We start from the raw sequence: 12,843 nt of genomic DNA on the forward strand, positions 1-12,843 counted from the left end.
ATTCTATATACTTATACGGATATGGTGTCCGTTCTTCCGGACATGTCCGAAAGAATAGACGCTATATCCATGTAAGTATATAGTTCTGGCAATACCGGCCATGACCTTCCTCTTCTGCGCGGATGCACACATATTACCCGAACTCTTACGGGACTCGGTAAGAATGTCTTCCACGAGTAATGAGTGTGTTGGGTAGGGACACTACGAATGTAGTGCGTGGACATATAAGGTGAGAATGGGGGTCTCGCGGGAGGCGTGCGCGAGATAGTCCCTGCAGTCGCACTATCCTCTGTGCCCTCGGATGGATAGAGCGTCTGCCATGTAAGCAGGAGATCCCGTGTTCGAGTCCCGGTTGGGACACACATTTTCACCTGTACCCTTTGATATATATCAATGCCCGTCAGCAGCTGAAGGTATTGGTATATAATTCTAATTTAGTTATGATTCTCGTTCTCGTTTGCGCGATCCATAAGCTCTCCACAGTTTGCGAGGCGAAGGTCTTTCTCGTCTTGACTCATAGCGATGGGATGGACTTGGCTCCAACACGATCCATTCCAAGATGCTGCGTCAGGATGTCATGACATGATCCAGCTGAAATTTTACTTTCTTCTGCAAGCTCTCGGACAAAGTCTTCGATCGTCACGCGCAATTTTCGTTGACGTTCCTGACATGAGCTTCGTCGGTAGGCGCCCAAGGTGGTCCTGAACGAGGGTCGTCTTCTATAACTTCAGTCCGGCCATTTTTAAACCATGTGGACCATTCGTAACACAAAGTACGGCTTAAACGCTCATCACCGTACGCTTCGTACATCATTTGGTGTGTCTGTGTAAAGGTTTTCTCGAGTTTCGCGCAAAATTTAATGCATACACGTTGCTCCTCTAACTCTGCCATCTCGAAATGGTTCAAATGGCTCTGAGCACTACGAGACTTAACACCTGAGGTCATCAGTCCCTTACACTTAGAACTACTTAAACCTAACTAACCTAAGGACAGCACATACATCCATGCCCGAGGCGGAATTCGAACCTGCGACCGTAGCGGTCGCGCGGTTCCGGACTGAAACGCCTAGAACCGCTCGTCCACAAAGGCCAGCGACGTCTCGAAATTCGCAAATTGTGCGACACAACGTTGTACTCAATACAGCACTGAACAATAACTAACCGACATACAGCAGTGAAACTTCCGGCAGTTAAACATTAAACACAGCCGTGTGAAGGGATGCCAACCGCATTTCGCTCCAACACACCATTGGCGCGAAATTACGAATGTTTCGGAACTTTTTGAACAGACCTCGTAAATGTTCCTGGTTTCTGTTACGGCACGCATTGTCCGAGCGAAATGGCCCTGCAATTGGAGACGAGCTCCAGAGTTGAAGTACATGCGATAATGCGATTCTTGTAGGCAAAACTTCTAAATTGCACGCAAATTCTGCGTGCCATTCTGGCAGTATATGGAGGACAAGCAGTGTCCTGCAGCCGAAGTGAAACGGCGCAGTAATTTGACCAAGGCTGCAAAGTTGTGGGTGATGCTATCGGGAAGTGCTGATCTTGCATCATACGGTTTCCATCGTCCTGGGAATCGGAAACAACAGTTGGGGAAAGAGACGTTCACACAGCGGTTCTGGAATGGCCCCGCGGATTTCTATCGTCCAGGAATTGAACGATTGGTAAAAGTTCCGAGAGTTGTTTGCATAGACTTATCGACTGAGTTGAAAAATAGTTTCGTGTGTCTGTGACACTTTTACGTGTAGTGCAGCATTCAGTAGAAGTTACTTGGCCTGCCATAAGAATGTTTAACTTAATTTTTGAAGTCCTATCGTACTGAAACTTGCGTATGTGCTAACGGCGACTCTCGAATGTAATGCTGCAAACGCCAGGCGTCCCTAGCGCACGTGTGTATTTGATGGAGTCCAGTATGTTCTCGGCTTTGCGTAGCCGGTAGGGTGTAGTTTCTGTTCTTCTAGGTCTGTGGCTATCTTGGCGGTAGGTTGACCCGCATGCGGTAGCAACGCCAACTACTTGATTTCTTCTTCCGGCTTCTTCTGCTTTTCTGTGTGGATATCACGTTTTATATGCATCTCCATGTTGCCGGTTTTGCAGAGGGCTTCTTGTAGATGCCGCAGCTCGACAGACAGGCTTTTCATGTCGCAGGTGATTTCAGCTCTATGTTCCAGGGTACTGCGCTGTACTTCAAGGTTTATGTAGAGGACGGTATGCATTTCTTTGCTGTAGGTGGAACGCCCCAGCGGGTCGTCCGGACGTTTTGTTTTTTAGAGTCGCCAGGAAAAGTAGGCATCTATTTGAAAGTTCCTGGCAGATTAAAACTGTGTGCTGGACCGAGACTCGAACTCGAGACCTTTGCCTTTCACGGGCACGTGCTCTACCAGGAGTGCTAGTTCTGTAAGGTTCGCAGGTGAGCTTCTGCGGACTTTGGAAGGTAGGAGACGAGATACTGGCAGATGTAAGGCTGTGAGGACGAGTCTTGCTTGGGTAGTTCAGATGGTAGAGCACTTGCTCGCGAAAGGCAAAGGTTCCGAGGTCGAGTCTCGGTCAGGCACACAGTTTTAATCTGCCAGGAAGTTTCATATCAGCGCACACTCAGCTGCAGAGTGAAAATATCATTCTGAAGGTATCTATATTTTCTTCCACCTCCATTCTGAAAGTGATGTCACGTTCGCTGCCCAAGTGTCTGAGGGATTTCTTCACCATGCATCCAGACTACGGTCTATGTGGAAGATACTTTTCTGTTTGGGTTCATGGTGAAGAATGAAGAAAACGTGCGGTACTTCCACTGCACCTCGACAGCGTATACAACATAAAGTTAACTGTGAAATTCGCCGAAGACATATATTCTCAAATCTCTCTCTCTCTCTCTCTCTCTCTCTCTCTCTCTCTCTCTCTCTCTCTCGGTAATTACCTGATAGGTCCTCGTGTCTTAACAATGGCTTCACGGATGCATCTCTCTACATGCTGATTCGAGAGGAAGGCTAGTTAAAAATTAGTTCGGGAACTTTTGAACAGCATTGTATAGGATTCTCTTTCAAGGTTGCCTGCCTGATGATAGAGACGTAGCACAGTGTTGCATCTGGGTAGTTTGCCCCATAGTTCTCTAGACGTTTCATTCAGAGAACACTCAAAGCGCTCCTAACGATTTATGGGATCGCCTTCGACGTCAATATCAATGGCCGTAGGAGAGTCTTCATTTTCGGTTAAGACTGAAACAGCAGACGATGAACACTCTTGAGGAAAATGACAGTGAAATGTAAGAGGGTTGGTCCATACTGATTTCCACTTTACACTCACTAAGAACCTCTACGTGTCGGCAGATACATGCATTTTTCTCAATGAAGTCTCCATTAAGCTGTAAACAATTGCACCACCGATGTGGTACTTTCTGTAGGCACTTCTCGAATTACGTTTTTAGAGTCTGTCGCACCCACATCGGAACAGCTGCTCACAGGTCCTGAACGTCTGCGATATGACGTTTAGGAAAAGTTTTGTTCATAGTTTTAGGAAAAGGTTTCTTCATAGTCCCAAATATATGATAATGAGAAGAGGCGAAGTCAGGACAATACGATGGGTGTGGCAATACCTGGTACCCCATATCAGCGACGCAAGCCGTAGTTTTCCCGCTGTATGTAACTTCGGCGACGGAGGGGGGAGGGGATGCCTGTTTGCTTCCACTGCATCAGTTGGGCTTGGGTCTCCGGCCCATGGTGGTGGAGCTAAGTGTCGTCGCCAGCCAAGGGTTTGGACATCATACATTCTGGAGCCGGGCTGTGGCGTTGAAGGAGATCACTGCACACGTCCTTGCCCTTGTGTGTGTGCTGCCTTCACTGGTTTGGGAACTCACATGGCGTACAGATAACGTCCCAAGCTAAGTTGCGCGAACGTGATGCACCTGTTCTCCTGGATATGCATTTCCAGTCTTGAAATGTTGACTGGTGTTAACACAGTCGCTTTCCTTCCAGAAGTGTTTCCTTTCTCAGTTGATTTGCTGCAACTTTTTCAGCCTTCCACCCGGTTGTACATGGGTTCTTCGTGACAGTGCACACCTTCCACCCGCCACCACCAAAATGGCCTTTGAATAAGAGCAGTGCTTACACACTCCGTTCACAGAAACCACGTCGTCCAGCGCTGCCCTTGATGATCGTACTCCACGTCCTCCGCTCACTTAACTGCAGCAGTTACGAAAATGGCCTTTACTGTGCAGGGATTACACTTACAGGAAATGTCCGAAAGAACAGACACCACGCAGAACCCAGAGCTCAGAATCATTGTATGTAAATTGAAGGGGATCACTTAAGTCAGCTGCAGCGGGGCATTACGCGGAATCGGCGGCGATGAATGAAAATGTGTCCCGGACCGCGATTTGAACCCGGGATCTGCGCCATCAGGGACACAGCGTTATCGCAACTGCACGGACTTATCTCGGCACGCCTACGGCTGATTCGTATTCCCACCGAGCGCCAGATATCTGTAGCGCTGTCCACTGACCCCATATTCGCTACTCTGTGGTTCTCACAGGAGGTCAGACGTATTTGTGTGGTGTCACCGCCAGACACCACACTTGCTAGGTGGTAGCTTTAAATCGGCCGCGGTCCATTAGTACATGTCGGACCCGCGTGTCGCCACTGTCAGTAATTGCAGACTGGGCGCCACCACACGGCAGGTCTAGAGAGACGTACTAGGACTCGTCCCAGTTGTACGACGACTTTGCTGGCGACTACACTGACGAAGGTATTCCAGCAGCTACGTACTTTTCTTTATAGCATTCATTACGTATCCTGTTGCAGACTTAAGCAAGCCTGCGTGTGTAAACGCGTGCCCTTTCGGCTTCCTCGCCTTGTGTCTAGACTGTCTTGTCTAGACACAACAATTTGTGCATACGCACAGCCCAGCTAGGCGTATCAATTAATGTCCCACTGCAGCTGACAGCAGTGATCCCGTTCAATTTACATATTCTGAGATAGAAGTGCTGCACGTCCTGTTTCTGCTCTTATTCTGAATGGGCATCTAAATCAGTAGTGCGTGGCAGCTCTTCAGTTGAGAGGATACTAGGTTGTATGCCGTTACTGCCTTCCCTCCATGCTGCCACTGTGGCTTGGTCTTCAGTTCGCATTGCCGGGTAATGCCAAGGTAACGCGCCGACTGGCGGCCCCGCCCCCTGCTGGTGATGGAATTCAGGTCGGCTGCGTTTCGGGATCGGAGGTCCCGATCCTGGCAGCGGCTGGCTCCTGTGTCAGGGCTGGCCGTCACAAGTGCAGCCTACTTACGGCGGCCCAGCGGACGCACCTCGCGCGTCGGAGGTGACGCGCCCAACTATTTGTGACAGCCAGTACGGAATATGATCACATGCCTTTTCAACGAAGAGACGTTGGTTGAATTAGAGGTAAATGAACACAATGATTCATTCACTTTTCAGCATAGGTGCAATGTTTTGAAATGTTTTGAAACCTCATAGCAAATTAAGTGTGCATCCGAGCGGGACTCGAACCCGGCACCTTGCGATTAGCGGGAAAAGCTCTTGTCACCCATGACCATCCCTCACACCTTCACTCCTGTCGCTGACCCGCACAGAGCTTTAAAACAGCTCACATTCGCTGCAGATGGAAATATTCGTTCTGGAGACAATCCCATAGTCTGTGCGAAAGCAATTTCCGGCTCTATATAGGCGTGATAATCCCGCAGGTACGCATATGAGGTTCTTTGAAGGTTGGAAAGTAGCGGAGACATACTGACGGAAGTAAAGCTGTGAAAGTTCGTTGTGAGTTGCCCCGAATAGCCCAGACAGTAACAGCATTGCCCGCGAAAGGCGGCGGCCTGGGTTCAAGTCCCAATTTTAAATTCCAGGAAGTTTCGGCTCGTGAACACTTTCAGACAAGTCGAAATTGTGTAGAGAACCGCGACAGGAAACTGGTGTTGCATATAAAGTAGTTGCAACGATACAAATTGTAGTGATGTGATGTCAAGATGATAAAAATATGTTTCTTGATCTCCGTCTTTGCCAGTAGACGTGACAGTATCCATTTTAAAGTAGAATCGTCGTACAAATGAGCATAACCATACACCTATATCGCTGACGTCGCTCTGTTTAGAATATTCAAGCAGGTGTATTATGCTTTGTGGAGTCCATAAATCTCCTCTGCAGGAACCCATATAAACTCGAGCGCAAGAGAAACTGATATAGGCAAGCGTATTAAAATACAGAGATATGGTCCGCAGCTCGTGGTTGTGCGGTAGCGTTCTCGCTTTCCACGCCCGGGTTCCCGGGTTCGATTCCCGGCGTGGTCAGGGATTTTCTCTGCCTCGTGATGACTGGGTGCTGTGTGATGTCCTTATGTTTGTTAGGTTTAGGTAGTTCTAACTTCTAGGGGACTGATGACCATAGATGTTAAGTTCCATAGTGCTCAGAGCCATTTGAACAGAGATATGTAAACAGGTAGAATACGTCACTGCTGTCAGGAACGCCTATATAAGACAACAAGTGTCTAGTGCAGTTGTTAGATCGGTTTCTGCTCCTATAAGGGCGAGTTATCAAGATTTACTCGTGAGCCCGAACGCGGCGCACGAGCGATGGGACACAGCATCTCCGAGGTAGCGATGAAGTGAGGTTTTTCCCGTACGACCATTTTACGAGTGTACCGTAAATACATCAGGTGTCCGGTTCAAATGGCTCTGAGTACTATGGAACTTAACTTCTGAGGTCATCAGTCCCCTAGAACTTAGAACTACTTAAACCTAACTAACCTAAGGACATCACACACAGCCATGCCCGAGGCAGGATTGGAACCTGCGACCGGAGCGGTCGCGCGGTTCCAAACAAGTTCCTAGAACCGCTCGGCCACACCGCCTGGCAGGAATCTACATCTACATCTACATCTACATTTATACTCCGCAAGCCACCCAACGGTGTGTGGTGGAGGGCACTTTACGTGCCACTGTCATTACCTCCCTTTCCTGTTCCAGTCGCGTATGGTTCGCGGGAAGAACGACTGTCTGAAAGCCTCTGTGCGCGCTCTAATCTCTCTAATTTTACATTCGTGATCTCCTCGGGAGGTATAAGTAGGGGGAAGCAATATATTCGATACCTCATCCAGAAACGCACCCTCTCGAAACCTGGCGAGCATACTACACCGCGATGCAGAGCGCCTCTCTTGCAGAGTCCGCCACTTGAGTTTGTTAAACATCTCCGTAACGCTATCACGGTTACCAAATAACCCTGTGACGAAACGCGCCGCTCTTCTTTGAATCTTCTCTATCTCCTCCGTCAACCCGATCTGGTACGGATCCCACACTGATGAGCAATACTCAAGTATAGGTCGAACGAGTGTTTTGTAAGCCACCTCCTTTGTTGATGGACTACATTTTCTAAGGACTCTCCCAATGAATCTCAACCTGGTACCCGCCTTACCAACAATTTTATATGATCATTCCACTTCAAATCGTTCCGCACGCATACTCCCAGATATTTTACAGAAGTAACTGCTACCAGTGTTTGTTCCGCTATCATATAATCATACAATAAAGGATCCTTCTTTCTATGTATTCGCAATACATTACATTTGTCTATGTTAAGGGTCAGTTGCCACTCCCTGCACCAAGTGCCTATCCGCTGCAGATCTTCCTGCATTTCGCTACAATTTTCTAATGCTGCAACTTCTCTGTATACTACAGCATCATCCGCGAAAAGCCGCATGGAACTTCCGACACTATCTACTAGGTCATTTATATGTATATATTGTGAAAAGCAATGGTCCCATAACACTCCCCTGTGGCACACCAGAGGTTACTTTAACGTCTGTAGACGTCTCTCCGTTGATAACAACATGCTGTGTTCTTTTTGCTAAAAAGTCTTCAATCCAGCCACACAGCTGGTCTGATATTCCGTAGGCTCTTACTTTGTTTATCAGGCGACAGTGCGGAACTGTATCGAACGCCTTCCGGAAGTCGAGGAAAATAGCATCTACCTGGGAGCCTATATCTAATATTTTCTGGGTCTCATGAACAAATAAATCGAGTTGGGTCTCACACGATCGCTGTTTCCGGAATCCATGTTGATTCCTACATAGTAGATTCTGAGTTTCCAAAAACGACATGATACTCGAGCAAAAAACATGTTCTAAAATTCTACAACAGATCGACGTCAGAGATATAGGTTATAGTTTTGCGCATCTGCTCGACGACCCTTCTTGAAGACTGGGACTACCTGTGCTCTTTTCCAATCATTTGGAACCTTCCGTTCCTCTAGAGACTTGCGGTACACGGCTGTTAGAAGGGGGGCAAGTTCTTTCGCGTACTCTGTGTAGAATCGAATTGGTATCCCGTCAGGTCCAGTGGACTTTCCTCTGTTGAGTGAGTCCAGTTGCTTTTCTATTCCTTGGACACTTATTTCGATGTCAGCCATTTTTTCGTTTGTGCGAGGATTTAGAGAACGAACTGCAGTGCGGTCTTCCTCTGTGAAACAGCTTTGGAAAAAGGTGTTTAGTATTTCAGCTTTACGCTCATCCTCTGTTTCAATGCCATCATCATCCCGGAGTGTCTGGATATGCTGTTTCGAGCCACTTACTGATTTAACGTAAGACCAGAACTTCCTAGGATTTTCTGTCAAGTCGGTACATAGAATTTTACTTTCGAATTCACTGAACGCTTCACGCATAGCCCTCCTTACGCTAACTTTGACATCGTTTAGCTTCTGTTTGTCTGAGAGGTTTTGGCTGCGTTTTAACTTGCAGTGAAGCTCTCTTTGCTTTCGCAGTAGTTTCCTAACTTTGTTGTTGTACCACGGTGGGTTTTTCCCGTCCCTCACAGTTTTACTCGGCACTCCGGTAAAACAATAAATCTTCGACATCGCTGTGGCCGGAAATAGATCCTGCAAGAACGGGACGAACGACGACTGAAGCGAATCGTTCAACGTAACAGAAGTGCATCCCTTCCGCAAATTGATGCTGGGCCATCTACAAGTGTCAGCGTGCGAACCATTCGACGAAACATGGTCGACATGGGTTTTCGTAGCCGAAGGCTCACTTGAGTACCCTCCCTTTCCCTCCCTCTAACCCTCTGGGATGGAATATCTGTATCCCAGCTGCCTGCATATAGCGTTGTTCTTGTCAAAGCGAGCGAAAGTTTTCTAAACGTTTCCGAATCATGTAACAGTGGCATGACGTGAGTACCAGCCCGCTATTCACCTATTCGGATGTGGAAAACAGCCTAAAAACCGGTTCCAGGGCGACTGGCACATCAACCCTCGACGTTAATCCGCCGGACGGATACCATCAGAGGCCAGTGCACCTCCCCATCCCGGACGCACAGCTATCCGGGCGATTAGAGTGTTTTGAAGTGTAATATATACACTCCTGGAAATTGAAATAAGAACACCGTGAATTCATTGTCCCAGGAAGGGGAAACTTCATTGACACATTCCTGGGGTCAGATACATCACATGATCACACTAACAGAACCACAGGCACATAGACACAGGCAACAGAGCATGCACAATGTCGGCACTAGTACAGTGTATATCCACCTTTCGCAGCAATGCAGGCTGCTATTCTCCCATGGAGACGATCGTAGAGATGCTGGATGTAGTCCTGTGGAACGGCTTGCCATGCCATTTCCACCTGGCGCCTCAGTTGGACCAGCGTTCGTGCTGGACGTGCAGACCGCGTGAGACGACGCTTCATCCAGTCCCAAACATGCTCAATGGGGGACAGATCCGGAGATCTTGCTGGCCAGGGTAGTTGACTTACACCTTCTAGAGCACGTTGGGTGGCACGGGATACATGCGGACGTGCATTGTCCTGTTGGAACAGCAAGTTCCCTTGCCGGTCTAGGAATGGTAGAACGATGGGTTCGATGACGGTTTGGATGTACCGTGCACAATTCAGTGTCCCCTCGACGATCACCAGTGGTGTACGGCCAGTGCAGGAGATCGCTCCCCACACCATGATGCCGGGTGTTGGCCCTGTGTGCCTCGGTCGTATGCAGTCCTGATTGTGGCGCTCACCTGCACGGCGCCAAACACGCATACGACCATCATTGGCACCAAGGTAGAAGCGACTCTCATCGCTGAAGACGACACGTCTCCATTCGTCCCTCCATTCACGCCTGTCGCGACACCACTGGAGGCGGGCTGCACGATGTTGGGGCGTGAGCGGAAGACGGCCTAACGGTGTGCGGGACCGTAGCCCAGCTTCATGGAGACGGTTGCGAATGGTCCTCGCCGATACCCCAGGAGCAACAGTGTCCCTAATTTGCTGGGAAGTGGCGGTGCGGTCCCCTACGGCACTGCGTAGGATCCTACGGTCTTGGCGTGCATCCGTGCGTCGCTGCGGTCCGGTCCCAGGTCGACGGGCACGTGCACCTTCCGCCGACCACTGGCGACAACATCGATGTACTGTGGAGACACCACGCCCCACGTGTTGAGCAATTCGGCGGTACGTCCACCCGGCCTCCCGCATGCCCACTATACGCCCTCGCTCAAAGTCCGTCAACTGCACATACGGTTCACGTCCACGCTGTCGCGGCATGCTACCAGTGTTAAAGACTGCGATGGAGCTCCGTATGCCACGGCAAACTGGCTGACACTGACGGCGGCGGTGCACAAATGCTGCGCAGCTAGCGCCATTCGACGGCCAACACCGCGGTTCCTGGTGTGTCAGCTGTGCCGTGCGTGTGATCATTGCTTGTACAGCCCTCTCGCAGTGTCCGGAGCAAGTATGGTGGGTCTGACACACCGGTGTCAATGTGTTCTTTTTTCCATTTCCAGGAGTGTATATGCACGTAGTTCCTGATAATGAGCAAATCATGCTAAAGAATACTGTAGTGTATTGTATAAGATGACGATAGTATGTGTTACGAGGACATCGGCAGAACTGAAAAAGTTTGCCAGACCGGAAATCGAACCCGGATCTCCTGCTTACCGCGATCAGCCGCCTTAACCATTAAGCTTTCTGAGAGCCCGCGTCCAGGACCGAGTGACGTTGTCAGTGTCGCTGTAGTTGTGCTCCTCATTACTTCCAAACACCCTGTCACTTAACTAACCTGCTTTGGTGGCTCTTGTAGATTTCCTTCCCAGCCTTACTTCTTGTTTTTATTGGTGCTTCAAAAATTATTAACTGATTGTATGCGACACAGTTCATTGTCCTTTAGCACTTTTCCGACGATCAGCTTGGCTAATTATATTGAACTGTACAAATCTCATTATACCAGTTAGCAACTGACGTAGGCTCTGAGTAGCCTAGCGAAATTTAACAAGGGGCTGTTGATAGTTCAACACAAGGTGCTACCGAAGGTACTTGATTGATCACCTGCAAATCAGAAATATGTATAGCGGCTGTAGTCGATGTGACACAGAAACAGCGCTCTTGACTGTTGGCTGCCGACTAAATGACACAGAATTTCACGTAATTGAGTATCGAACGCAGACTAAGTAATGTAGTAAGGATACAGGGTGAACCACGACTCCACTCACAAGCTTCCAGAAGTTGTTCAGGATCGTCTTCTGAATATTTCGGTATAACGGACCCTCTGTCTCCGGCGGTTCGTTACAGGTTATATTATGTAATTATGATTTATTCGGTATATTACCGTAATCACCCTTGTTGCTGTGAAAACACCTCCACAAAAGCAAAAAAGCCTGTAATATGGAGTCACGAAATTTACTCCACAGAACACAGAGTAACGCAACAACCGCCAGACGAACCACTGTCGAGGCCCACGAGAAAGACAGGCCGCGGCGCGTACGTCACGTAGGTAGTCCTGAACTCGCTCGCTCAAATCAGCAGACAAAATGCGTTTCTAAACCTGTTAACTCGCAGCTGGGTTTGTACGTGCTGACGAGAATTTTATCTTCTACTGTAATCTGCTATTATGAATTCTTACTGATTAACAGTACTACAACAAGGTTTAATTTAAGATCAATACTCGTTATAAACGGTATAACGGCTAGTTTATTTCATTTAGTCTCTTCTGCTTATCAGTACTCATTACATGCTGTAAGTGGTGCCTTATGCATTTGATAATCATTTTAGCAAGATTTTATTTTATTATACACCAGTACAGCCATGACAAATTATAAGTAGACCCATGGGTTTTCCCATCATTATAGGACTAATAACAGTAAGATTCCATAATAGGTGATTCTTGTTGAAGATTCAGTTTTCGTTTGTACGAACACGGCTAGTTACGAGTTAAGAGGTGTAGAAACGTAGTTTGCCTGCTGATTTGAGCGAGCGCAGGACTACCTTCCTGACGTACGCGCCGCGTCCTGTCTTTGTCGTAGGCTTCGAACCAGTGTACTGTGACTTGTCTTCCGTCGCTGCGGGAACAGCTCAGCATAGCGTAGTTGTGCCGCTCTTCCACTGCATTCAGTGAACGCGTACACGAGTTGGATATCGGCCAATTCTTCGTCGGTAAACCTATCCTTGTACTGCTGTGTGCCAACGACCTTGCCGCAGTGGTAACACCGCTTCCCGGCAGATCACCGAAGTTAAGCGCTGTCGGACTGGGCTAGCACTTGGATGGGTGACCATCCGGTCTGCCGAGCGCTGTCGGCAAGCGGGGTGCACTCAGCCCTTGTGAGGCAAACTGAGGAGCTACTTGATTGAGAAATGGCGGCTCCGGTCTCTTAAACTGACATACGGCCGGGAGAGCGGTGTGCTGACCACATGCCCGTCTATTTCTGCATCCAGTGACGTCTATGGGCTGAGGATGACACGGCAACCGGACGGTACAGTTGGGCCTCCGTGGCCTGTTCGGGCGGAATTTTTGTACTGCTGTGTATCACTGTTAACGCACAGCTAATGCTCTAGACCAGGGGCGGGCAGGAATTCTGCACGTGTGC

At 48.7% G+C, this 12,843-nt stretch overlaps 1 protein-coding gene across 1 annotated transcript in view; it reads left to right on the forward strand.

The window, feature by feature from the left end:
- LOC126163093 (NAD kinase-like) overlaps positions 1 to 12,843 on the forward strand; it is a 551,175-nt gene that overhangs the window by 130,814 nt on the left and 407,518 nt on the right. The gene's annotated exons all lie outside the window — the stretch shown is intronic.

The sequence above is a fragment of the Schistocerca cancellata genome, chromosome 2 (genome assembly GCF_023864275.1).
Source record: "Schistocerca cancellata isolate TAMUIC-IGC-003103 chromosome 2, iqSchCanc2.1, whole genome shotgun sequence".
NCBI classification, from domain to species: Eukaryota; Metazoa; Arthropoda; class Insecta; order Orthoptera; family Acrididae; genus Schistocerca; species Schistocerca cancellata.